We start from the raw sequence: 23,363 nt of genomic DNA, 5'->3' as shown, positions 1-23,363 counted from the left end.
GCATGGAGCAGAAACATCAGTGGTTGGAGTCGTACATCACACAAATTAAAAAATGTAGCCTGCTGCAGTGTCTTAGGACACTTGTGTAATGTCCAGCCCTTTCCAGCTACTTCATCGTAAATCAAACTTCCCCAGTAAATGAAGCAATCTACTCTTGCATGCAACAAGACTGAGGCAATCTTTGAACATGATTGGACAGTAAGCACAATTAAGATGCAACAAGAGAGAAAGTGAGCAGCTGTGGTTGAACACTCAATGTCCGATGTCAAAGCTCCCTCCCAACGTGACTGACCACAAGTTTTAACCGGACAAGTGGGGCTGCGTGAGCAGATCAACTTGTGATTCTGGCAACAAGTCCTTCCCTGATTCCATGTCCACCTTGACATCCTCCAATCCATCCAGCCCCCCACATGCCTACCCTCCACCCTCGACACAACGGTGGACCTCTGCCAGCACCCCAATGGCTAAGCTCTCCAACGGCGGGTTCAATTCCCCCTTCCCACTCCTCATTGATCCCCCCCCCCACCACCCAACCTCACTCCTTACCCCCAGGTTTATTGCTTCTCTCCTGCTGATTCACCCTTTTTGTCTTTATTCCCGCCGGTTTATCCCCTCCCCCAGAGCCAGTCGCCATTTAACCCTCCTCCACCCCCCCCCCCAGTCTGGCTGCCGATTCCCCCCCCCCACCTTCCGCGCCCACGTGACCGCGCCGGCCAATGGCGTTCGAGTTGGAGGTTCTGGTTGGAACCGGTTCCCGCCTTGTGGCCAGTCGGTGAGAGCGAGCGCTGTTTGGCAGACGGACGTCCATTTGCCCCGCCGAGCCTTCGACCAGCAGCCAAGATGCCCCGCAAATCGGTGAGTGCGCGGTCGGTCATCTGCCGCCGGCCTGCCTCCCGAGCCGGGCCGTTTTCCCTCTGTGTGGGATGGGGGGGGGTGGTTTGCGCGGGATGCCTGGCCATTCTGCCCCCCCCCCCACACGGTGCAGGCAAGGTGGGCCTAGGTCGGCGCCCCCGCTGTTCACCTGCGTCTGCCGGAGCGTGTTTTTAATAAAATGATCCCCCCGCATTCCCAGATGCGCGCACCGTTCCCCAGCCCGCATTCCTGATAACGGCGGCAGGGCCCCGCCCCCCCGGCGGCGCGGCTCGGATCGGATCGGCTTGGCTCGGCTCGGCTCCGGGGCCCCGGGGAACGGAGACAAGGGCAGCGCGGGAACATCGGGTAGGGCCCTCACTACCGTTCGCATCTGCAGGCGCCGGGTTGTTTTTGTTTCACCCCCGGACACGGGCAGTTGCAAACGGAGAATCCCGAGACTGGAAGGGACTGTAGAAGTTGGAGGCTTCTAGGTGGCACAGTATGGCGGAGTGGCATCTTCCCGCCTCCGTCTTCATCCTCACGTTTCCTTTCCCCTCCACAGGGCCATCAGCCTGATTTTAATTTTAATCTCAGCAGTTCTACCTTTTACATTTTCACCGCATTAGCGAAATTTGGGATTCCTCTTACTGGAAATTTACGCTCGGCCATCAGTGATTATGTTCCTTGAACATAAACTGTCAGTGGTTTGTGTTTGAATCATTAACCTGGCTCTCCTCCCTAGTTCAGTGGCGGTTGAGTAAATTTACTAAAAATGAACCTGCCACGATATTTTGATTAACCTACATTATACTGAAATATAAATCAATTTGTGCATTTTTGGGAATAAATTAAGTATTTATTCAGAAGTTTTAAAATACAGTTTTCAGTCCTTGATTACCTTTTTCGACCGATACCTTATTATTTTGACTGAGATGTCTCATTTTAATGGGACAATTTTTATTCGTTGTACTCTCCCGATTTATTAGTTTCAAACTTGTAACAAAGTAGATTCAAATTTGCCTAATTTGTTTGCCCCGTTCTGTGTATAACAGCGATGTTGTTTGATATGACCAAAGGCTATGGTACTGTTATCAGTGTTGCTGTATCTCCAAAAACCATGAGGCTTTTGATGCTATTAGTCTCATTAGTTTTTTTCCATTTCCGGAACTTTTTCAAGCCTTTATGTTCCAAGGATTGCTCAGAAATGGATATGAAGCATTAAAAAATCTTGGGAACCCCTGATCTGAGGGATTCTGAAAGTTCCTGGGTTGGTATAATTAATGCAGATAAAGAAATGATATCTTACTCCTAGCTGATTACGTGGAAAGGACTAACTGATGTTCCGTTTTAAATTGAACATGACACCGGGAATCTCATGTCACCTGTCGGTAGCTGCATCCAATTGTATTATTGAAAGACTTTTTTAATACGTGATGTATAATAGTTCAAATAAAGTCTCCCTTTAGGTGTAAGATTTTTCAAAAGCATTGACGTTTTTAAAACAATATATGGCAGTATTCCAGATTAAAGCTGTTTTAAACAGTGTCAATAATTATAATTTTTTGCAGTTGAAAGAATTTCTCCTATGTCATCTCTTGTGTGAAAGGGAGGAGACTTTGCTATGTCCTCTGCTTGATAGAAATTTACTGCAGGCTTAACTTGAATTTTGTTTTCACAGAAATGCAAATTGGACTTTGGCACAATTGTAATTGGTGCAAATGGAGTGGTTTGAATTTTAATTTGCATAGAATAGAAACTGCCTTCTCTCTGTAAACTTGCTGTTTTCAGAAAGTGAAACTCAGCTCATTATTTGTAACTTTTGAAATGACAGGAAGTGAGTAACCATTTTGTAGCAGTCCATTGAACCAATACTGGTAATGATTTTCTACACACTCCTTTGTACTTGGCTAATCTAACATAATCAAGTTAGCAATTCAAAAGAGTGGGATGGATTGGTTTTTATTACATTTGTGAATTGTGTAAAAATTAGAGCTCAGAAGTGCTGTAACTTATCTTAGCTATTTCCTTTCAATTTTTGTTTGTATTTTACCTCCTCGGTGTTTCAACCGTTCACAACCTGGGGTCCACAGACCACTTGACTTGCATAAATGGTATTGGTCCGTGGCATAAAACAGGTTGGGAGCACCTGGTAGATTAATGTTTACTAAATGATACTTTGATTTACAGTATCATTCAATCACTACCCCTTCCAGTAGTACTTTTAAAAAAAAGCATCTGGCAGTTTATCCCAGTCTGCTTCTATATAATTAACATAATCTTTTATGAACTGCTTAACTCAATGTGGTGTTTGCCTGCTTTTCCATTTCCTCAATAAAGTAATATTTTTTCTATTTATTGCTGTAGTAATATGTGTGTATCATTTTGCAATAAAATACTAACAATTCTCTTTCTTGTTCTAGAATGACACTCCAAGGCCTGAAGTAAGTATTATTTTTGTTATAGATTTCACATATCTATGTTATCTACGTTTGAATACTGATTTCCCTCCTTTAAACTTGTTTTGCAGGAACTGAGGAGATCATTGCGAAAACGGGTAGGTATTTATGATACCTATAGCAGATCAGCTTGTTGAAGTTTCCATCTCCAGCATGACACTATCTTGTAAATTTAAGTAAAATTTTACTGGAGGATTGACTGCGTTTCAACATGTCTCAAGTTCACTGCAGCTAGTATACCCTCCTAGGATATTTAAAATAAAGATTTTATCATTTTTTTAAAAAATGGAGTCCTAACACAAGTATAGATAATTAACATGTTACTTTGTTTAACTCATAAAAATACTGATTGGTCTCCTAGTTCTTGTACTAACGCAGAGATTGGAGGATGTTTCTCACTTTTTTTCCACTGATTCACAACAGCCAAGTGTCGTGACAGCTCCTCCGACCAAGAAGGCACCAGCGAAGGTAAGTTCTTCAGGTTACTGTCAATAAATGTTCATTTTCAACCAGCTCTATTCTGTTTAGTCAAGCAACTATCTCATTTCTGATGCGTTCAGATCAAAAATGTTCTTATATCAATCTTTTCCTCTTTAGTTGACCAATTCAAGTGGTATAGTTCAGGAGAGGAGGTCATGGTTCCTGATTCTGATTTCTAATCTAATGAATATCTAATGAATCCCATGGAAGATTGTGGGATGAGAATATATCTTTGGTGTTGGGTTGGCAAGGCCTCTTTTTTTAAAAAAAAAGTCTTTAAGGCAGGGGTTTCCAACCTGGGGTCCATGGTATAAAAAATGATTGGGAACTCCCCCCCCCCCCCCCCCCCTTCCACTTTAAGGGCTAGAAGTTGAGTTATGTTTGTAAGAATTATACAATCACGTTCACAGTACAGGACAAATAAGCTCTTTCGGCATACCGCATTCACTCAGATCATGATGCTCACTAATATAGTGCAGTCCCTGCATTGGGGCCATATTGCTCTATGTCTCTGCTATCCAAGTTCCTGTCAAACGCCTTTTAAATGTTGTATCTGTCTTCATCTCTTGTGGCATTTAATTCCAGATAGTCAGTCCCCTCGGGGTGGGGGGGGGGGGGGGGCAGGGGACCTAACCTCTCAGATCCCTAACTCACAATAGTTTCTGACACCCTCTGTACATCCATTGGTTGTTGTTCATTTGTCTTTATGTTGAGGAATGTGTAGCCTATCAACGTCATTTGTACAATTTCTTAATGAGGTTAGGGACAGGAAGAGATTGTTCAGTTCCTCAAGTCTGTCATGATATAGTCATTTCCACAGCTTAGTTTCAAGCTGTTCATCTAGGTGTTTTCAATAATATTTCTGTTCTGCAGAAAGCTGCTGGGAAAGCTAAGAAACCAAAGGTCGTCAAAGGCAAAGCAAGTGACTCGAACCAGGAACCCAGCACTGCTCCTGCCCAAAATGGAGAAAACAAGGAGGTAACATCATACAGTCTCTGGTATATCCTTGTACTGTTGACCCAATTAGAATTCCTGTCTTTGGTCCACTTTTAGCTGTATTCATCAGTAAACAGTTTCCTTATAGGCATAGTGGTACATCAAGGTTAATTTTAATTTGTGAGTTTGGGAGAGCTTGAATCATGCAGTTATGATCCGTGATAATGGTGGCAGACCCCAGTAATTTAATCTTGTTACATTCTGTGAAATTTCCTGTGATGTATGGATTAAAAGAAGTGAAATATCTAAATTGTGGATTTGGAATTGGAAATTAACTCCTAATGAGGTTAGGGACAGGAAGAGATTGTTCAGTTCCTCAAGTCTGTCATGATATAGTCAGTTCCACAGCTTAGTTTCTAGCTGTTAATCTAGGTGTGTACACCCCAAGAATATGCTGGAATTGAAGATTTAAGATAGATTGTAATGATGTCATTGACTATATTAGAATGACTTGCTAGTGCAATCAGTCTTGTAATTGAGTGCACTCTGAAGGAGCTGTGGCTATATTGGGTGGTCCTGGTGGTCAGTAGTTCCCCTCCAGTGACCTCACTTTGTGTTCTCACCATAGATCATCAAGGAACACTGATTTACAATAAAATCTCCCCAAGGGAATTGGAACTAATCTAATTTATTTATTTATTGCAGGCTTGAGAAGCAAAGTTGCTGATAGGCGATGGTATCAACAGCGTCTGGAAGGCTTATCAATTTCCTGCAACGTGTGCAGTTGAAAGGAATATTTTTATCAGTTTTTATAAAGGCAACTTTTTTTTTACTTTTGAGTGAGCAAATGTGGGTGCTTGCATTGTTTTATTTTGGAGATTTTGTATACAAATTGCATGTTGAATGGCTTGATATTAAACTCCTTTTTGCTCCCACACAAACCCCTCAATTTTGACCATTTTCTATCTCTTCCATCAGATGAAGTTACGTTTGCAATGTCTATTCATGTTATTGGCAGTTCCTGACCCCTGTGTGAAATCATTATTTTCAGATTTGGCCATTTAAAATTTAAAAACTTTTTTTTTATAATTACTGTTTGAAAATGGAAATAGAATCTCTTTTGGCTCAAATGGAATTTTTAATTCCACGGAGTTTTAAATTTGCTACTTAAATAAAGTTGGATATTGTTTTGCTTGTCATGTGTCTATTATATCTAAATGGCATGGCTTCCATTAATGGTGGCTATTTTTGGTTCCTTGGTCTATTCAGAATTTCAGTCAGATGATCAATGTAATCTAATCCACAATTCAGGGATGTATTTGTATCTGCTTTTCCTCAGCTAGAGCTAAATATGTTTATAATTGTAGCTCTTTCTGTATGTACCTGACAAACACTATGACATCTCTGCTCAAACATCCTGTGCACATCCCATGTGAGGGATATAGTAACAACTGTGAGAAATACTGTTCAGGAGGATTTCCCAACCTGGGATCCACATGCCCCTTGTTTAATGGTATTGTTCCATGGCATAAAAAGAGTAGGGAACCCCTGGTGTACAGCAACAACTTTTAGCTAGTACCCAGAAGTTCTTGTTTCAGTGAGGAAGAAATTCTTCACAATAAAGCCTTAGGTTCTTTATACTTCCACCTGAAGGAGCAGGTGTGCCTTAGTTTAATGATGCTTCCAATACATGGAATTCTCTTTTTTTTGGGCTCCAGTTGCTGTTTGGGATACCAAACCACAGCTTTTGAGTAGAAGTTACCTAAAGCTCCACAGAGCCTGAAGGTGAGCCACAATACTTGCTTGCAGGGCATGGGTGTGTTACAGATCTCTGTAACCTTTATTTATACATTCTAGTTCTTGTCCTAGTTTCTGGATTTGAAGAACTGCAGCTCAGCCTAAGGTGACCTGCTTGGAGTAACATGGCAGTGGGCAGTAGAGCTTCCCCTCCCCCACACACAATCCCACAATTGGAATTGTTTAACCCAGCAAGAACCAACTAACAGCCATTGGTCAAGTATGTGTGAGAAGCATAGGAAGTTGTGCCTCTTCTGTAACTTAATTGGGATGGGAATGGGAATATATTTACAGTAGAGTCATGGTGATGGGTCTAGGCCTGAAATGTTGCTTATTCCCCGTTGATTGATTTGCTCCAGCATTTTGTGTGTAGTACACTACATGCTCAAGGAATTTGCATCTGCAGAATCTCTTTGTGTTTAATATTTTCTGTTTTGGGTGGCTACTCTTAACCCGATTATGATTGGTTTATAATTGGTACATTGTTCCTTAGAGCCTGCTTTACTAGTGTTAGGATTTTGGTATTTGGTAAGTTGAAAGCTAGACAGTTTGGTATGAAAATCATCACGGGAACCAGTTAAATAGTATCAGCACTAAATTTAAAACGTCTACAATCTTAATAGAGACATTATTAATCACTTTTTAAGATTGGTATGAGAGCTGGTGGTCATTTGTGAATCAAATCAGGCGGTGGGGAACGTTTTGGTATTTTTTCCACATCTACAGCTCCAAGGGTTGGCATTGCAGTAATCTGGACAGTGACCAATATGAAGGAACACTTGTTTTTACTTTAATAAACTCAGCATTAATTATACATGAGCTAAACGCTAAAATGAGAAACAGACGCGATGGCGGGCAGGCGACTATTCGGAATCAACAAGTTTAGGTTGCCGTGACAGGGGTAAAATGCTTCAAGTTATATAAAGCCGACAAAAACACCGAGATCGTCCGACCATCTACACTACTCTCATTCTGTTTCCCCACATTTCAACACATGTTCGGGGCAATTTACAGTTGCCATCTCGTATATTTATGCAATGTGGGAGGAAACCCACGTGGCGATGGAAAACTTGGAGGTGGCAACCGAGGTGAGAATCGAATCGTGTTGTGAGAGAGTGGCGTTATGAGCCGCATTCCTGTGCCGTCGACATGACCAAAGAAGGTAGAATTGAAAATTAATGCCTGGATTTGACGCTTAAATCACGACGAATAGCTATGAACACCAACCCGGGTTCAATTCCCGTACTGAACCATGGGTTGTCTCAGGACGGGAATGGGGAGCCAATGTCAGATTACAGTTCCCCCAAACAGCAACCGCCCCAGGTATTAGGTTGGACCGGTTCAGAGGCAGATTTGGAGCCGCTCCCAGTAGGCTGGATTTGAAGGCGTTTCCCGTGGTTGTAGTTTGAGAGCGGGGCGGAAACTGTTTTAAATTGCCTCTTGTGTCCGCAGTAATGTAGTTCGGTTCGAGTCCTGGTTGTTCAAGTGGTCGTTTACCACCCCACGCGGTAAGTTCTCTCTTTTTGCCGTGTTTTGTATAGATTTACTTGCCTAGACTGTTTAAGTACGAACAGCACCAAGCCGCCCTTAGGTTGAGCTGCAGTTTTTTAAAAAATCCACGCAAATACAGAAGACTAGGACTAGAAAAAACCGGGGCAGAATGAAGAACATTTCTGAACGGCATTTTAAACTAAAACTCAAAACGGACATTCAGCCTGAAACGAACACCCATCTGGCTTGCGTAATGTAATATGCCCGCAATGATTTCTACCCTGACCCACGTTATAAAAAAGCATACTATCTGGTAGGAGGACCCTTTCGAGCCATCCAATCAATCCACGAGGGCATTTCTGTTAATCCTGTTGCTTTACTTTCTTCAAATTATCAAAAAACAAGTGCTTGCCCAGCTAACTTCTCAAAGTTCTGGCTGCCGGTTTCCACATCCCTTGCAATCAATAAATACGAGAACATAGCCACTAATCTGTGTAAGTATATTTTTCTTCTCAATTATATTCCTGGAACTTTGAATTTTGGGAATTGTTCTTTCTCCTTAACTGATTTATGCACCTTTGCACATCTCACAACTCTGGTTCAAGTAAGCTTACTGTAACCTCTGCTAGTCTAGTCCTACTGTTGTTAAAGTCAGAGCAACAGGAATTTGTGACACAAGGACACAATGTTAAACTGGAAACTGGACATGGCAAGTGAAAAAAAAAATAATAAACACTGGGGATTCTGCATATGTTGGAAATCTGGAACAACACACAAAATGCTGGAGGAACTCTGCAAGTCAGGCAGCATCTATGGAAAAACCCAAAGGTCTCGGCAGGAAACGTCGACTGATAGATGCTGTCTAACCTGCCGAGTTCCTCCAGCATTTTGTGTGCATTGCCATGAAGGTAGTTACAGAAAAAGTTTAAATGCTAACAGTCTGCCTGTGACAGATAGTTTCCTCAATTGGATAATATAAAAACTATTTGAGATCTCCCTCTTTATTTCTTCCATGATAAGACAGCTGGTTGTACCTCACATGATGATTTGTTTGCAGTGGTCTATCTCGCTTAGGTGGAAGCAACCATCACCATTGATTAGCCAAGTAATCTCGGGTTCCATGGAAATCTGTTTATGAACTTCCTCCACCTTCCCCTGGGGTGATGTGATGGGACTGATGCCAGGTCCTCACTTTCTGCCTGATTTGCAATTTGCACCTGGTACTGGAATCTTGCTTTTGAAGAATGCAGTGTTAAATCACAGGACCAGCAGCCCAGAATGGTTCTCATTATTTCCAGAATTCTCTAGTATGTAAGTGGAAAAGATCCTTTGACTATGTGGCCTCTTGCTGTTCTCATGAGTATGGGGTTGCTTCACAAGGCTTCCCAAGTGCTCTTCTTGCAGTTAGGAAGGGATCCAATGAGCAGAGAGGAAGTGAGTCAATTAATGACAATGCATTACATCACACAGAGTTGGTAAATAAAAATGCCATCCAGTTTGTGTTCAGTGAATGCCCATTATTGATTGGTCCTCAGCGGCTCAGGATGAGTTTGAAGGGTAACAAGCAGCATTAAACTCATCTCAATGACGAACGTCCAGCATCATTCACCACATTTCAAATTCAGGCATATGCATCCAAAGTATATGACCCTCAGGAACAGACTCTTTTGGAGAGGAGACCTGTGTGGGAGCAAACCACAGTCTCACATACGGGCTTTGTGATATGGTGCAACTCAAACTACCTGCGTCTCAATATCACCAAGACCAAGGAGATGGTGGTGGACTTTAGGAGATCTAGGCCTCATATGGAGCCAGTGATCATTAATGGAGAATGTGTGGAGCAGGTTAAGACCTACAAGTATCTGGGAGTACAGTTAGACGAGAAGCTAGACTGGACTGCCAACACAGATGCCTTGTGCAGGAAGGCACAGAGTCGACTGTACTTCCTTAGAAGGTTGGCGTCATTCAATGTCTGTAGTGAGATGCTGAAGATGTTCTATAGGTCAGTTGTGGAGAGCGCCCTCTTCTTTGTGGTGGCGTGTTGGGGAGGAAGCATTAAGAAGAGGGACACCTCACGTCTTAATAAGCTGGTAAGGAAGGCGGGCTCTGTCGTGGGCAAAGTACTGGAGAGTTTAACATCGGTAGCTGAGCGAAGGGCGCTGAGTAGGCTACGGTCAATTATGGATAACTCTGAACATCCTCTACATAGCACCATCCAGAGACAGAGAAGCAGTTTCAGCGACAGGTTACTATCGATGCAATGCTCCTCAGACAGGATGAAGAGGTCAATACTCCCCAATGCCATTAGGCTTTACAATTCTACCGCCAGGACTTAAGAACTTTTTAAAAGCTATTATTAATGCTTTTTGAGATAGTGATTTAGATGCATATCATATTTTTTACTGAGTTAAGTATTGTATGTAATTAGTTTTGCTACAACAAGTGTATGGGACATTGGGGAAAAAAGTTGAATTTCCCCATGGGGATGAATAAAGTATCTATCTATCTATCTATCTATCTATCTATCTATCTATCTATCTACAGATTACATAAGAAATAGGAGCAGGAGTAAGCCATCCAGCCCATTGAGCCTGCCCCGTCATTCAATAAGATCATGGCTGATTTGTCTGTAAACTCAGCTCCATCTACCTGCTTTTTCCCCATAACCCTTAATTCCCCTACTATGTAAAAACCTATCTAACTGTATCTTAAATATATTTAGTGAAGAAGCTTCAACTGCTTTCCTGGGCAGAGAATTCCACAGATGCACCACACTCTGGGGAAAAACAGTTTTTCCTCATCTCCGTCCTAAACCTTCTCCCCTGAATCTTGAGGCAATGTCTCCTGGTTCTAGTCTCATCTACCAATGGAAACAACTTGGATTCAACCACTTCCATCACAGGCACAACCTTCCCACCATTGAGGTGCTTCAAGAAGGTGGTATCCATCATTAAATCCCCCTCGCCATCTAAGATATGCCCTCTTTGTTTTTGCACCCATTGCGGAGGAGGTATAGGAGTCCGAAGACTCTCACTCAGCTTCTCCTCTGCCATCAGACGTCTGAACAGTCTATGAACACTACTGTTAGTCAACTTTTGTAATTTATGGTAATTGCTGCAAAGCAACTAATTTCACAATGGTTGTCAGTCGGTGATAGTAGACCTGTTCCGTTTTGCTGGTGCCAGTGTGTGGGAAGAAGGAAGGTTACCAAAGAAGTTGATAACTCAGTAGGAACAGAAAGTGAATCAGGGTCACTTTGGCAGAGCTTCCCAGACGTTGTTTTCTGTCCCCGTTTTGCAGTTAGTTCAGATGTGAGGAAGAATTTTTTGCCCACTGAATGGTGACTTCCATGGCTCTCAATACACACAGCCATCAAGGGATTATTTTAATCTTCTTTATGGCTTTCTGATATAATCTGCCCATTGCTCCAATTATACTTTCCTGCTATCGAGGGGAATGGGACTGCAGAGATGAGTCTTAATAACTGAGAGATGCTTCCAACTCAAAACTATGTAAGGTAGATACTTTATTGATCCCAAAGTAAATTACAGTGTCACAGTAGCATTATAAGTTCACAGATATACAAATGTTAGACGGGTAGTAAGGAAGAATAAAAAAAAAGTTGCCTCCAGAAAGAGGAAGGTTAGGTCAGTGTGGGTATATCCAGTGAGAAGAAAACCAAACAATAGGCCGTCTAAAAGTTTCCAGTGTCCGGTGGACGTAATGGAGTCATGTTATCTGATTAAGCTTGAAGAAGGACCCTTGGGTCCTGCCAGTACTGAGAGCAGGGAGAGAACTGATGTGTTTATGTCTGCTCCTCGGTGAAGCGACTGCCTCGATCCTGAATGCACAACACTGATGTTTTTTGACAGATGGTTCAATAGTCCAGTGACATCACTAAATGCAAAAAGCTCAGTATAAAAGGCCGTGTGGAACCAGACATCCGGTAGACAAGAGGTTGGGTTAAATTCACTTCAACAAGACGGGGCTGTGGTGATTTAACTAAGATTGTTCGGTCAATAATGTGAAGTTTTCTTCTCAGGGGGGACAATTGGAATTGCATGCAGCCCTCATCTGAATCAAATACTTTTCTTTCTCTATGCTGGACATGATCATTCGGCTGAGCAGATTAACTCCTAGTTACTTCCGACTATTACAGGTAAGTAGACATTAAGTGCATTTGGGAATGTGCAGTGGAGAAAACAAGGCAGCATTCAGTAAAATTAGTGCAGCTACAAAGACATTAACGGAGTAAACTCCAGTGTTATTTATACTGTCATGTTCAGTGCAGTTGCAGAAGGGGTCTATAAGGATAATGTGGCAGATATAATATACATATATGCGTTTCAAAAGTCATTGAAGATGCTACCATCCTTCAGACTCATGATTAAGTTTAGAACATATAAAGTTGGGCGAGTAACAGAGTAAATGTTTTATCAGTCTGGGCAACTAACTTAGCATCTCGCTGTGTGAACAGCTTTGTGTCCAGCCTGCTACTTATTCTGCTACATCTTCTCCAGGATTGGTGGTGGAATCATTAATATTCCTAAATCACATAAATTATTTTAGTTTCTGAAGTTTGAAATGTAATTCTGGAACTTGCAGATGTTACCAAATTGGGGTATAGTTAATGCTGAAGAAAACAGCATGTTTAAGGTTGGAATTAATAAATTTGCACCTTTGGCATGAAGATTTAAAGAGTATGAGGTGCATTTAATTTTAAGAACAAAGGCAGCATATATATTTCATGGAAAATAAATAGAGTAAAAGAATGAAGGAATATGCAACTCACTGAACTATGAAATTCACGTTATTAAATAATGTATCACACAGCACCTGGAACACTTCTAAACAGGTTGAAATAAGTACCAAAGTTATGTTAAAGACATGCATTATGTTGGTCAAATCTTACAGTGCATTGATCTGGTGTCTGTGTGTCTAGAGAAACTGAGAAAATTGCAAGAAAATGTAGAATGTTGGTTAAATCTTACGGTGCGTTGTTCTGGTGTCCATGTCTTTAGAAACTGGAAAAAGTGCAAAAAAGATGATACTAGAATTGAGAGATTATAATGACTGTAACATTCAAGTGTCTGGGGCTGCCTTTGGAGAAGGAAAAGCTAAAATGTAGTTAATTTTAGGACTTTTTTTTGGAGGATGCAATACAGAAAAGACGTTTCCATTCCCTGGAGCAACCATACTGAAGGACATTGAATTTATGGCAGTCACTAAAGAGTCTAGTAGGAATCCAGAAGAGCTTTCTTTAGTCAATATGGTCAGAACATAGAAGTTGCCACCATGGGAGATGTTGAGGAGATAGGCATAAAACTATTTTAAGACAAATGCTTGAGGGGGAAAAGAACAGCAGAGTAAACTGCTAGTAAAAGTAAGAAGGGAGGAGGTCTTTATGGACCTGAAAACCATTTAGATCAGTAAGGTTAAAATGATCTGTCACTGATTGATAAGCAGTTAGAGACACACAGTGATATAATGATCATTATTCACAGATTCTCTAACAGGTGACATCTCTTGGGGATAAACATTTAATTTTCTTTTCCTTTCCATCTTTGAAATTATGATTGGGTGGAACCTCCTGAGACGAAGATGCATTCCTGATGAAGCTGTGCTGTAATTTTAGGACAGAACCATACCTCAACCTTCACACAGGAACATCTAGAGTGAGCCAGCTATCCTCTGTTTGAAGTGGCACACTCATCTCAATCTTGACCTCATCTGGTGGGAAAGCACAGCCTACCGTGGATACTATAGAGAGAGCGCGGGGAGATGTGCAAAGATGTTTCCTGGATTGGAGAGTGTGTCTTATGAGAATAGGTTGAGTGAACTTGGCCTTTTTTCCTTGGAGTGACGGAGGATGAGAGGTGACCTGATAGAAGTGTATAGGATGATGAGAGGCATTGATCGTTTGGATAGTCAGAGGCTTTTTCCCAGGGCTGAAATGGCTAACACCAGGGGGCACAGCTTTAAGGTGCTTGGAAGTAGGTACAGCGGGGATGTCAGGGGTAAGTTTTTCACACAGGGAGTGGTGGGTGTGTGGAATGCACTGCCAGCGAAGGTGGTAGAGGTGGATACAATAGGGTCTTTTAGGAGACGCTTAGTAAAATGGAAGGCTATGCGGTAGGTAATTCTAGGCAGTTTTGAGAGTAGGTTACATGGCACAACGTTGTGAGCCGAAGGGCCTGTAATGTGCTGTAGATTTTCTATCTTTCTGTGCTTACATGCATTCCCTCCTTTTGGGGGAACTGGGACCAACCTTGGCATCTTTATTGTGATCCCCCTGTCCCAATCTGCTGATTCACCCCCAGACCAGGAGTAGAGTCCACTTTGCTCTCAACAAATTTACCGAAAAAGTGCTCCCCATTTTCCCAGATAATAATCTTTCCTTGTCTTTTTTAAGGAACTGGAGCCTTTTGACACATTTCCTTTCTAGCTTACAGCGACCAGCACTCACAGATCCCAGACGAAGAATGAATTCTTGAATGACACCCTGTTGGGTGTCTGTCTCCCATGGTATGGACCCTCTTTTCCCTCCCCCCCCCCCCCCCCAGCGCTGGTTCCAGTGGTGGGGGGGGAGGGAGAGGAAATAAAAACCGTTTGTTAGTAGATCAGACATGGGGTGGCACTAGCAGATGGAGGAGCAACACCATTTTATAGGGTGTGGGGGAGAGGAAAGGCATTAATGTGTAGGGAACCCTGATGGCAGGAGCGAAGAGAATTTCATTTTTGAGATTCTTTGACCCAGCCTGGAATGACAGCTGGTTATTTTTGTATACTCAATTCACTGATCCCTACTCCGAATGAATTAGAATCAGCAGCTGTTATGTAAGTGACAGAATTAAATATTAAAAGCAACATCCCAAAGGCAGAGTCTGCATCAGTGATGTTGGTTCACATGTTTTTTTTAATACTTTTGATGCTATGCTCAGTTTTTGAGATTTATGTTAAGTTTTTATACTACTTACCTTAATTTAACTAAATAATATTTGTACATTTACTGTAATTCAGTTCTTTTTCTCTATTATCCTGCATTGCATTGAACTGCTGCTGCAGAGTTAACAAATGTCACGTCGTATGCCAGTGATATTAAACCTGATTCTGAAAGCCCTAGAGTCCAGAATCTAATTGTTTCGGTAGGGTAGTGGGCAGCGTTTTACTATTACAGCATCAGTGACATTTCTGCTGCTGCCGCCTGTAAGGAGTTTGTACGTTCTCCCCGTGACCACATGGATTTTCTCCGGGTGCTCTGGTTTCCTCCTACAGTCCAAAGGCGTACCGGTTAATAAATAAATTGTTCACGTGGGTGTAATTGGGCGGTGCGAGCTCATCGATAGGAAGCGCCTGTTACCATGTGTATTGCTAAGTACAATCTAATCTCACCGTGAGGCAGTGAGCTGGTCTTTGCCACAATCCCCGTTCATCCCCAGCCCATGAGAAACCCCTTCATGGGGTCAGATGCCCTAAAACACCTAATAAAATGAAAAATGACTGAAGCGAAGGCACTGGTGCGGTGAAAGGAAAAGCCGTAATGAAACCTTGGTAATACGAAATGCAGGCTCTGTCAGGAGCAGCACAAGGTGTATTTATCTTCCTGTAGTACGCCACTACATACAGAGATAAATGGCCCCAGGATCAAACCAGAGCCAGAATTCTGTCATCACATCAGTTATGATTGTTGCTCAATACTTACTAAGTAAGTGGTTGCCTGCTGGAACAAGAGGGTGGGGAAGGGGTGATGCTTTGCTGCTGCTTATGTATGGGGGGGGCTTTGGCATTCTAACATTTTTTCTCTGTCAATCATTCTTTGGGGGTTCTCTTCGAGGATGTCTGCAGAGATAAAATTTTAAGGTTGTGTGCTGTCTACTTCCTCTGATATTCGTGGATGTCTGTGAAGAGTAAGAATTTCAGGTTGTATCCTGTATACATTCCCTGATATTAAATGGAACCATTGAACTTACTACCCATTACACCACTGGTGTTTAGGGCAGCAATAAAGGTCCTCCATCTCTACTGAGTATAGGAAGGCTTCTTCATTGCTGTTTCTGTAACAATTCTTATTTTTGATCAGTCAGGATTGTTAGCCCTGAGCTGAACCTCCAAAACTGGAGGATTGATGGACCACTCTTAGTTTGGCCTCTACCCTTTGACCTTTATGGCATGGGTGACCCTACCAAGAGCCAAACCATAAACCCCTGACTGCGGCCAAAATGGCTCTGTAGGTCATTGAGGCATGCAAGCCATCAAGCCTCGACAAGATTGTGGACCTCTTGGAGGATTGTTGGTCAATAACTAGACAACAATGAAATCAGTAACAACACCGGATCCCAATACAGGAGCCCAAGAGAGACAAGGGTGTGTATGTGTTTCCACTTGGCCCTCTTCCTAATGTTCCCATTATTCTAGGAATCTGTGTTCAGCCAATTCACAGCTTGCAAAAATATGTGAGCTAATTGCTCTACCAACCAAGCAGATCCAGTGCCCTAGTTACAAAAATCAACTTAACTAATTGGTATAAACATAAGAGATTCTTCCAGTAATTGCCCCCCTCTTCACAATTCCACATTCCAGTTTCCCCCTCTGCCTATTACTTTCCCCTGCTGCTTCTCCTCCTTCCCTTTGTTCCATGGTCTTCTGCCCTCTCCTGTCAGTTTTCCCTTTCTCCAGCACGTTATCTCTTTCAATAGTCGACTTCCCAGCTCACCTCCCCCTCTCCTGATCTCGCCCATCAACTACTACCTTGTACATCTTCCTCTCCTCCCTCCACCTTGCTCTGACTTCTCATCTCTTTTATTCTTCCCAGTCCTGATGAAGGGTCTCAGCTCAAAACGTCAACTGTTTACTCTTTTCCGTAGAAACTGCCTGGCCTGCTGAGCTCCTCAGCATTTTGTGTGTTGTGTGGATTTCCAGCATCAGCAATCCTAACCCTAACCCTATAAAAGCCTAGCCGCCACAGCAGCTCATACTTAAAACTCTGCAGCCTAACCTCTCCCAGCCAAACATATACATCCACCAGCCCTACACTCAAACCTAATCCTAAAGTCCAAAAGGGGCACACACCCCCACAAACCCTAGGCAGATGGATTTCTCTTGTTTGAGTTTCTACAGATGATGGAAATTCAGAGTAACGCACATAGAAGGTTAGAGGAGCTCAGCAGGTGAAGAGTCTCGGCCTGAAACGTTGACCAGTTATTCCCCTCCATAGATGCTGCCCGACCTGCTGAGTTCCTCCAACATCTTGTGTGTGTTAACTAACCAGTCCCCTCACAGATGCCTCAGAACCATTAGTAATGCAATGATGGGTGTTAGCAATAGCAGAACCAATCCCATTACTGAGAGAGTTCTATAGGCATGAGGGGGGCATGTGTGCCGGGGAAAGGGTGCAGGTTAGACATTGGGAAAGTACAGAATGTAATTATTTAAAATGCAGACTATGTACAGAAGTTGGAACAGACTTCAAATAAAAGGCAAATTGCCAAAAACAAGAAATAAAACAGATAAAATAAAAGAAGCGAATGGGGAAAAAAGAAATAAGATTGGAAACATTGGTAATCAGTGAAAAGGAAAATTAACAGGGAAGTCAAAAAGGATGAACAAATTATTTTTATACTTGAAGAGGCAGTAACGACAGACTTGGGCAGCATCAATGGGGAGAGAAACAAGGCTGATATTTTTGAGTAAAGGATGTTTTCCTTTGGGATCGTTCCTCAGTATTACAAGGAGGACAACAGCCTGTCACAGTTATCATTAAGATGGCATGTGAGGCATTTGCATTTGTTGGCTGGGACATGGAATGTGGAAGGAGAGAAATCAAGGTAACACTTCATAAATCACTGCTCAGGCCGCAGCTCAACCACTGTGTCTGGTCACAATACTACAGGAAGAAGATGATAGCACTAGGGAATGCAGATGATACTTACAACAATGTTACTAGGGTGACGCAATTTAGTTAAGATTTGACTTTGGGACAAAAGAGGCTTTGGTGGGATTTAATAATTTTTTATTTTTTATTTTTTTTATTAGTTTTTCAAAACAGATTTAATAAAATTATAAGATTATGAGTGACCCAGACAGGGTGAAAAGGTAAGATCTATTTCACTCACAGAGTAATTCAACAAACTAAATGACAGAGATTGAAGATGACTGAGAGAAAGACCAGAGTGTGAGGACGGTGACTTCCAGCCACAGTGGTAAGGGTCTGGAGTGATGCAAAATTCTTCATCATATTCAAAGGGTAATCTGATGATTGATGAACATTTGAACCAAGGGTTCCCAACCTGGGTTTATGGTAGGACTTTAGCATTAAAAAAAACAGTTGGGGAACCCCTGATTTGAAGAGACATTATTTAGAAGTATATGGATCAAGGGTTGAAAAGTGAAATTAGCCCAGTTAGCCCTGCTTTGGCCAATGAGAATGAAGTTGGTCAAATGGATTGTGTTGTGTTCGATATTGAGGGATGGTGCAGAGCACACCAAGAATCAGAATCAGAATCAGACTTTAATCGCCAAGTACCTATGCACATACAAGGAATTTACTTCCGGCAGATGTTGTCTCTCTGCTCATAACAATAATAATGATAAATATAAATGAAAATATAGATTATACATACAGGTAGTGCAATCCAAGTAATAGTTAGCCGACAGTTAACCGGCAGTTAACTGTTCAGCAAAGTGACCGCAGTAGGGAAAAAACTTCTCCAGTGCCTGTTAGTCTTAGTCTGGAGGGATCTGAAGCGCCTACCAGACGGAAGCAGATCAAACAGTCCGTGTGCAGGATGGGAGGAGTCCTTTATGATGTTCCCCGCCCTCTTCTTCAACCTGGAAGAGTACAGGTCCACAATAGAGGGCAGGGAGGCTCCAATGATGCGCTCGGCAGTCCTCACTGTGCGCTGTAGTCTGGTTCTATCCTGCTTGGTGGCGGCTCCAAACCACACAATGATGGAGGTGCACAGGACAGACTCAATGACTGCAGTGTAGAACTGCAGCAGCAATTCCTGAGGCAGACCGTATTTCCTTAAGAGCCGCAGGAAATACATCCACTGCTGGGCCTTCTTCAGGATGGAGCTGATGTTCTGCTCCCACTTCAGATCCTGAGAGATGGTGGTTCCCAGGAACCTGAAGTTCTCCACGGTGGACACAGGGCTGCTGAGGACTGTGAGGGGAGACATAGCAGGGGGATGTCTCCTGAAATCCACTATCATCTCCTTTGACTTGAGCATGTTCAGCTCCAGTTTGTTCTGACTGCACCAGAGTGCCAGTTGGTCCAGCATGCAGGATATTAAACAGAAATTTACTATAATGCTGCTTGTGCAATATGTGAACTCCTCTCATGGTGGGATTGGCTAACTGAGGGGGGCAGAGAAATAATGCTACTAAAAAACACTGGTGTTTTTTTTTTATTTGCACAGATGCAGCTTGCGGGTGAAGCTGTGATTCACAGTACCGACGGAGTCATCAACCTTTCTGCACTGCTGCTTGCTGTACTGGGCATTGGCGTGTCCTCCTATAGTGTCAGGAGAATGACTGAGAAAGGGGAGACCCCGTCAAGCTGCTGAAACCAGGGCCAACTGATGCACCATCAATAACTCACGCTGAGACTTAGGAAGTGAGATATCGGCTTTTATTGACTGAAGAACAACACTACATCCTGGGAAAATGAGGGAGAGCAGCAGACCACAGTCGCCTTTATACAGGGGTCTGTGGGAGGAGCCACAGGGGCAGTCAGCAGGGTCTGTGGGAGGAGCCACAGGAGCAGTCAGACAGGTATATCTAGTTCACCACACCAACTAAAAGGCAGGGCTATCAGAGAACAGGCAGCCACAAAATGGACAGGAATCAATGTAACATGGCCCCCTCGTGGCATTCCGTTCAAACTGGAAGAATCTAAAAGCTGAGAAAATGAATGATGTTGGAGTGGCTAATCCAAACCCTTCCTGAATGCGATCAGTGAGAATCTTTTATGTGGACTTAAAATGTAACTTCAATTAAATAACTTAAAGTTATTGCATTAACAGCAAGGTATATACTCAAGGAGAGTTTAGCGTCAGTTGTATCAAGGCTATTCTGACCTGTATGTCCTAACAATTGTAGTTTGAGGGCATATCAAAGTTCAAAGTAAATTCATTGTCAAAATACATATATGTCACCATATACAACCCTGAGATTTATTTTCTTGCTGGCATACTCAATAAATCTATAATAGAATAATAGTCATAATAAAATCAATGAAAGGCTGCACCAAATTGAGCATTCAGCCAGTGTGGAAAAGACAAAAGTCTGCAAGTACAAAAGGAAAGAAATAATAATAATAATAAATAAATAAGCAATAAATAGTAAGAACATGAGGTGAAGAGTCCTTGAAAGTGAGTCCATAGGTTGTGGGAACACTTCAGTGGTGGGGCAAGTGAAGTTATTCCCACTGGTTCAAGAGCCTGATAGTTGGGGGTAATAACTGATCTGGAACCTGGTGGTTTGAATCCTGAGGCCCCTGTACCACCTTCCTTTTTGCAAAAGCAAGAAGAGACCCTGTCCTGGGTGGTGGAGGTCCCTGATGATGGGTGCTGCTCTCCTGCAGCAGTGTTTCATTCAGGCATTCTCAATGATGGGAAAAGCTTTACCCGTGATGGACTGGCTGTATGCTCTACTTTTTGTAGGATTTTCCATTCAAGGCCATTGGTGTTCCCATACCAGGCTGTGATGCAGCCAGTCAATACACTCTCCACCACACATCTATAGAAGTTTGTCAAAGTATTAAATGTCATGCTGAATTTTTGCAAACACGGTAGAGGTGCTGCCGTGCTTTCTTATCAGTGGTGTACCTCACCACTTGTTGGGTTCAGAGCTTGGTTAGTGGACCTGAGCATTTAACAAAGACTCTCCTCTGTACACTGTATCCTGAATTTGTATATTTGTAATACAGTGTTTGGGAATCGTTCCGAACTTAGACTAGGACATGGAGAATGGATCTAGTATTTGGTAATGCATAATTAGAGTGCTTTTCCTATCACTGGTTTGTCATACTAGGGGACTGGTGGTCACAGGCAATGAAGAAATTAATATTAGCTCATTTCTCTGGGTTAATCTCAGTTGAAAAGCAGCTCTGAGCTGTGAGACAAAGACTGCACTCTACCAGCAGACTGAAACGTGGTCTTCCTTGCGCCCTCACAGCAGAATAAAAGTGGCATCATTGTAGAATTGAATTTGGGTCGATGATTTGAACAACAGTGTAAAGTAAAGCTAATTTAGTCACTTTGCTCTCACTTGCTTTGACTCTCAATACCAAAAGCATCCAAGCTTGAAATATAAAAATGAACAAAATAAAAAAATCAGACTTGGTGCCAGGAAATTACATTTTAAAAAATAAGGCCTCATTAAACTCAGTGTGTCTGTGGGAACAGGAGTACCTGTGTACACACACTTCATCATTGTTCATGCGTTTGATTTGAGCCCAATGTCTACTAGAGCTTGTGGGCAGCTGTCTGGACAGCTTCCAGTGACACAAAAATGTGAGTTACATAAGGGCTGATGTTGCAACATTTTCCTTTATGTAAGTGCAGCCCCCTGGCATGAAGCTGCCCTACATACGCATCAGGGAGCATTTTGTTTCCAACCATCCTGAACAGATGTGACAGTCCGAATGTGCCCAAGGGAGAAACCGTGTTAGACGCACTCCAGTCACAAACTGCAGCCTAGGCTTGCTCAGTCAGGACTTGTGTGCAATCCTACACACCGCCTCTTTTGAGAACTCCATTGGGTAACCGACAAAGCAAGTCCAAAGTACATATGTGTCACCATATACAACCCTGAGATTCATTTTTTTGTGGGCATTCACAGTAAATACAAGAAACACAGTACAGGTAGAACCCATGAATGACGCACCCAATAGGACGGACATCCAACATGCAAAACAAAATTCAACAAGCTGTAAATTCAAAAAGAAAGGAGAAAAATAAATAAGTAGGCAATAAATATCGAGGACGTGATATGAGGGGGTCCTTGAAAGTGAGTCCATAGGTTGTGGGAATATTTCAGTGGTGGGGCAAGCGAAGTTATTCCCACTGGTTCAAGAGCCTGATGGTTGAGGGATAGTAACTGATCCTGAACTGGGTGGGTCCTGAGGCTCCTGTACCTTTTTCCTGACGACAGCAGTGTGATGAGAGCATGGCCTGGGTGGTGGGGGTCCCTGATGATGGACACTGCTTTCCTGCACAGTTAGAGTAGGAGTACTTTATGCTTTTTCTGAACTACTGAAATGGAAACACTCCAAACCTAATTTCTATCTGTGGAAAACCTGTTCTGTTGCGATTATTGTACAATGCTGCTTTGTTGGTCTGATGTCTGAAAAGTGCCTCAGCCTAGTGACCATCCAGGCCACGTGAAATACAGAAGTTGCTCAAATGCAGCTGTGGACTGAGCACAGACACCACACTCAGACTGGACGGTCACCACGGAGCGCCAGTGCTCAGTCTGCAGGAGGGACGCTGCGCTTCCTTTCCAGGTCAGGTGGAGCGTCCGGGCCCTGACTGTTTACTCCTCTCTGCTAGTGCTGCCTGACCTGCTGAGTTCCTCCAACATTTCGTGGGTGTTGCCTGCCAAGTTAATTCTCGGTCCTGTTTTCATTCTAATTGGTCTGTGGCTTCCTAGACTGCTGTAGTGAGTTTGCTTCCAGATCTAGGTGCTTTTCAGTCTTCTGGAATGAGCACTGCATTTTCCATTTCCGTGTAAGCTGCTTTCCATCCTTCCATATCCTGGTTACATCCCTTTCTTCCCTGCTCCTTTAAAATGTCAGTAACCATGCTCTTTATTGCCTGATCTGCCATAGTCTTCTGTCTTAATCCAAATTCTGTCTGTACTTCAAAGCCTCTTCCACCACTTATGTGGCTGAATAGTTAAATAGTTTCTCTATCTGCAGATGCTGCTTGACTGGTTGAGTTTTTCGATCATTTCTGTTTTTTTCTTTCTTTGAGATTCTGGATGAGTGCACAATCAGATTTGTGACTCCCATCTTATCTATGAATCAGTTCTCAGTACCTCTCCTGCATTAACACTGTTAGCTTGCAGCTCTGTGAAATTCAGTATTGAACAAGTCTTTTAAGCTTGGTTAAATTAGGATGTCCACATCATTTGTTTATTATGTGCCATGTCGTATGATGTGGGTGATCATGGTCTTTCCATGACCATGATTGTCCTTGGCAGATTTTTCTACTGAAGTGGTTTGCCATTGCCGCCTTCTAGGCAGTGTCTTTACAAGATGGGTGACCCCAGCCATTATCAATACTCTTCAGAGATTGTCTGCCTGGTGTCAGTAGTCGCATAACCAGGACTTGTGATCTGCACCAGCTG

General features: G+C 42.7%; 1 protein-coding gene and 1 long non-coding RNA gene across 2 annotated transcripts in view; both read left to right on the top strand.

Moving 5' to 3' along the window:
• Positions 1-23,363, top strand: part of gpn2 (GPN-loop GTPase 2) — a 189,367-nt gene that overhangs the window by 37,967 nt on the left and 128,037 nt on the right. The window lies entirely within an intron of this gene.
• Positions 711-21,270, top strand: LOC140719674 (uncharacterized). Its single transcript, XR_012096977.1, has 8 exons — positions 711-855; positions 3,273-3,293; positions 3,380-3,406; positions 3,732-3,776; positions 4,662-4,766; positions 5,430-8,029; positions 12,055-12,171; positions 19,430-21,270. It is a non-coding gene; the product is annotated as an uncharacterized lncRNA (long non-coding RNA).

The sequence above is a fragment of the Hemitrygon akajei genome, chromosome 32, assembly GCF_048418815.1.
Source record: "Hemitrygon akajei chromosome 32, sHemAka1.3, whole genome shotgun sequence".
In the NCBI taxonomy this organism is placed as follows: domain Eukaryota; kingdom Metazoa; phylum Chordata; class Chondrichthyes; order Myliobatiformes; family Dasyatidae; genus Hemitrygon; species Hemitrygon akajei.
The sequence above is the reverse complement of the archived record's forward strand: the minus strand, read 5'-3'. Positions and strand labels throughout refer to the sequence as shown.